Source organism: Salmo salar, chromosome ssa17 (assembly GCF_905237065.1).
Source record: "Salmo salar chromosome ssa17, Ssal_v3.1, whole genome shotgun sequence".
Taxonomy (NCBI): Eukaryota; Metazoa; Chordata; class Actinopteri; order Salmoniformes; family Salmonidae; genus Salmo; species Salmo salar.
In genome coordinates, this window is record NC_059458.1 from 73999002 (window position 1) to 74004398 (window position 5397).

The window sequence follows — 5397 nt, forward strand, 5'->3', positions numbered from 1 at the left end:
TGGTTTATGGCTGGTTTTCCTGGACCCAGATGAACTCTATTCCAGGATTAAAAGCACTTTGAATTAGGGTAGTCACGAAACTCTGGAGTATCACGGCAAAGAAACAAAACATGAAGTTAACTCCCATTTCCTGAAGACAACAGTCTGCCTTAATGTTGCAAACATAGCGTCTTCTGTTGTTACCCAGAGTCATGTGTTTATGTTCTGTACAATATTTTTACATAAAGCAGGTTTTTAAAGAACCAAAGAGTTTGGATTGCTTTGTGTTTTGTTTTTTGGGAGCGTAAATTAGTATTGTTTTATTGCGATACTAATGTCGTGACACCCCTACATTGAATGGAGATTCTCCATTGAGCGTGCTTTTTAGTCCAGGATTGGGTCTTAATTTGGGTCCAGGAAACCGGCCCTTGATCAGGCCTTCCACCCTCACTGTTCTAGAGCTGTGTGTTGCATGCCATAAATGTTCCCATCAGACCCTTTACTTTCTTAAGTGATTTTCAAGCTTCTCTCCCTCTAACATAATTGACTGACCTCAAATAGCCTTGTAAAATCCCTCCACTGTTTTGTCGTCATTTCATAGCACATCTCAAGTGTTTTGTTGTTGTCTCAAAAACCTCTGAGGAAATGTTCAAGTGCCTCAGCAAATTTTAACGAGAACAGAAAGTGCAACTTTTGCAGACCGATCCAGTCCATTCAGCGAGAGGAATATTAGGGGTTGGGGGGGCAGAAACAGAGGGGTTGTTTGCCTAAGATTTAATTTAAGATGCTCCTTTTCCATTAGCCGAGAGGTAGGAGCTCATAGTCTCTCAGGTTATTGATTCAGGGAGGGGGATTGCAAATCGTGCAGCGCTTTGGTGGGGCGTGTGTGAAGGATGAGAGTAATTTCCTCCCAAACAAAGTTGACTTTAGGAGTCTACTTTTCAAGGAACCATTTTTGCGCTCCGAAACAAATTCAAAGCAGAGTCTCAGTCGGTTCAACAAACCCATTGAATCATGGTAAGTTATGACTGGGAGGACCACAGAGGTAAATGCAGGATTGAAGAGAGGTGGCCTAACCAATTGGTTTCAACATTTGCAATTTGGATATTTTGCTATGTGTCATGCATTTAAATTATTGTTTATTATTTATTTATTTATTTATTTAGCAGCCGCTCTTATCCAGAGCAACTTACAGGAGCAATTAGAGTTAAGTGCCTTGCTGAAGGGCACGTCAACATATTTCACCTAGGGGATTCAAACCAGCAACCTTTCGGTTACTGGCCCAACCTCTTATCCTCTACCACCCAGAACTATTTGCTTTCTGTCTGAGCTACTTTCTTCCACCAGGTATTCTGCAGCACCAAGACTTTTTGCAGCAAGTACACTGAACAAAAATATAAATGCAACATGCAACAATTTCAAAGATTTGACTTATGAGTTACAGTTCATGAGTTACAGTTCATATAAGGAAATCAGTCAGTTGAAATAAATTCATTTGGCCCTAATCTATGGATTTCACATGACTGGGAATACAGATATGCATCTGTTGGTCACAGATACCTTAAATAAAGGTAGGGGCGGGGATCAGAAAACCTGTCAGTATCTGGTGTGATCACCATTTACCTCATGCAGCGCGACACATCTCCTTCGCATAGAGTTGATCAGGATGTTGATTGTGGCCTGTGGAATGTTGTCCCACTCCTATTCAATGGCTGTGTGAAGTTGCTGGATATAGGCGTGAACTGGAACACGCTGTAGTATATATGGATCCAGAGCATCCCAAAGAGGCTTAATTGGTGACATGTCTGGTGAGTATGCAGGCCGTGGAAAAACTGGGACATTTTCAGCTTCCAGGAAGCTGTCTACAGATCCTTGCGACATGGGGCCATGCATTATCATAATGAAACATGAGGTTATGGCGAAGGATAAATGGCACGACAATGGGCCTAAGGATTTCTTCACAGTATCGCTGTGCATTCAAATTGCCATTGAAAAAAACAATTGTGTTCTTTGTCCATAACTTGTGCCTGCCCATACCATAACCCCACCGCCACCATGGGGCACTCTGTTCACAACATTACATCAGAAAACCGCCCACACGACGCCGTCTGCCCGGTACAGTTGAAACCGGGACCCATCTGTGAAGAGCGCACTTCTCCAGCACGCCAGTGGCCATCGAAGATGAGCATTAGCACACTGATGTCGGTTATGACGTCAAACTGCACTCAGGTCAAGACCCTGGTGAGGACGATGAGCACGCAAATGAGCTTCCCTGAGACAGTTTCTAACAGTTGCTTCAGACATTTTTCAGTTGTGGAAACCCACAGTTTCATGAGCTGATCCGGGTGGCTGGTCTCAGACGATCCCGCAGGTGAAGAAGCCAGATGTGGAGGGCCTGGCGTGGTTACACCGGTTGTGAGGCCGGTTGGAACTACTGGCAAATTCTCTAAAACAACGTTAGAGGCTGCTTATGGTAAAGAAAAGAACATTAAATTCTGGCAACAGCTCTGGTGGACATTCCTGCAGTCAGGATGCCATTTGCACGCTGCCTTCTTGATTTGCCACACCTGTCAGACAGATGGATTTTCTTGCCAAAGGAGAAATGCTCACTAACAGGGATGTAAACAAATTTGTGCACAAAATTGTCCGTATGAATATTTCTGGGATCTTTTATTTCAGCTCATGAAACATGGGAACAACACTTTACTTGTTGCATTTACAGTGGCAAGAAAAAAAATGTGAACCCTTTGGAGTTACCTTGATTTCTGCATGAATCAAATTTGATCTTCATCTAAGCCACAACAATAGACAAACACAGTCTACTTAAACTAATAACACACAAACAATTATATGTTTTCATGTCTTTACTGAACACACCGTGTAAACATTCACAGTGCAGGGTTGAAAAAGTATGTGAACCCTTGGATTTAATAACTGGTTGACCCTCCTTTTTTGCAGCAATAACCTCAACCTGTAACGGCTGTCGTAGAGAGGGGACCAAAGTGCAGCGTGTTGAGTGCTCATGATGAATATTTATTTTAACCCAGAACACTAAAGAAAAAATAACAAACAGCCAACAGTTCTGTCAGGTACAGAAAACTAAACAGAAGACAACTACCCACAAACACAGGTGGGAAAAAAACCCTACTTAAGTATGATCTTCAATTAGAGACAACGAGGACCAGCTGCCTCTAATTGGAGATCATCCCAAAAAACAACAACATGGGAATAGAAAACTAGAACCTAAACATAGAAATACAAAACAAAGAAAAACACACAACACCCCCTGTCACGCCCTGACCTACTCTACCATAGAAAATAACATCTTACAATGGTCAGGACGTGACACAACCAAACATTTTCTGAAGTTGCACAACGGTCAGGAAGAATTTTGGACCATTCATTTATACAAAACTATATCAGTTCAGCAATATTGTTGGAATGTCTGGTGTGAACCGCTCTCTTGAGCTCATGCGACAACATCTCAATCGGGTTGAGGTCAGGACTCTGACTGGGCCACTCCAGAAGGCGTATTTTCTTCTGTTGAAGCCATTCTGTTGTTGATTTACTTCTGTGTTTTTTGTCGCTGCCCTGTTGCATCACCCAACTTATGGTGAGCTTCAATTGGCAGACAGATAGCCTTACATTCTCCTGCAAAATGTTTTGATAAACTTGGGAATTCATTTTTACGTCGATGATAGAAAGCTATCCAGGCCCTGAGGTAGCAAAGCAGCCCCAAACCATGATGCTCCCGCCACCATAGTTTACAGTTGGGATGAGGTTTTGATGTTGGTGTGCTGTGTTCCTTCCAGACAACTCCACTTTAGTTTAATCTGTTACCAGAATATTTTGCCAGTAGCACTGTGGAACTTCCAGGTGCTCTTTTGCGAACCTCAGACGTGCAGCAATGTTTTTCTTGGACAGCAGTGGGTTCTTCCGTGGTGTCCTCCCATGCACACCATTCTTGTTTCATTTTTTATGTATCGTAGACTTGTCAACAGAGATGTTAGCATGTTCCAGACATTTCTGTAAGTCTTTAGCTGACACTCTAGGATTCTTCTTAACCTCATTGAGCATTCTACGCTTTGCTCTTGCAGTCATCTTTGCGGGACGGCCACTCCTAGGGAGAATAGCAACAGTGCTGAACTTTCTCCATTTATAGACAATTTGTCTTACCGTGGACTAATGAACATCAAGGCTTCTAGAGATACTTATGTAACCATTTTCAGCTTTATGCAAGTCAACAATTCTTAATCTTAGGTCTTTTGAGATCTCTTTTGTTCAAGGCATGGTTCACATCAGGCAATGCTTCTTGTGAATAGCAAACTCCATTTTTTTTATAGGACAGGGCAGCTCTAACCAACATCTCCACTTTTGTCTCATTGATTGGACTCCAGGTTAGCTGACTCCTGACTCCAATTAGCTTTTGGAGAAGTCATTAGCCTAGGGTTCACATACTTTTTCCAACCTATACTGTGAAAGTTTCAGATCAAATTTTATGACCAATTTATGCAGAAATCCAGGTAATTCCAAAGGGTTCGCATACTTTTTCTTGCCACTGTATTATTTTGTTCAATATAGACACTTTTCTTTCCCCCAGCATAAGCCTTTAGTGTTGAGCAAACCCATCCGCCTCCGGTCCCGTAGTGATGCAGAGCGTATAGAATTTTACTGTCTCTTTTCAGGACCCCTTTTGCAACGCTGTCAGCCGTAATGAACGGTAAGCTACATTCAGCGACTAACAGGATTCCAGCCTATTTGCTCCTAATCCAGAGGAATCCTGTCTGTATGTACATAGTAAATTACCCTCACAGATTTATTTAGATTCATGAGCCATGTTGCTGCGAGCAACTGTGCCTGCAGATGGTTGACAAGGTTCCTGGCGGTCGTCTCCCTCTTACCGCTCGTCATCTCTTTAGTTCTTTCCACTCCAGAAGCAGAGGGTGCATAGCTGAGAGGCAGGATCCCCTTTTATGGCGTCCTCCACCCCATCATGGTGCTACTGGTGCCTCCACAAGCTGCCTGCCTGCTGTCTCCGCTCTTTGTTCCACACCGTTGGTGTGTATGTGCGTGCATGTGTGTGTTTGGATGTGTACAAAGTAGTTTGTGTGTGCATGTAAGGGTACCAACGTGTGTGTGTGTGTGTGTGTGTGTGTGTGTGTGTGTGTGTGTGTGTGTGTGTCTGTGTGTGTGTCTGTGTGTGTGTGTGTGTGTGTGTGTGTGTGTGTGTGTGTGTGTGTGTGTGTGTGTGTGTGTGTGTGTGTGTGTGTGTGTGTGTGTGTGTGTGTGTGCGCACCAAGAAAGCTTTTGAGGATGTGTAGAATCCCTGTCTGCTGTCTCCTCCCAGTGCTACTGACTAGTCTAGAGGAGGAGCTGTCAGTCAGTGTTTGATGTTGTGGTGTGTAAGCCCACGTGTGT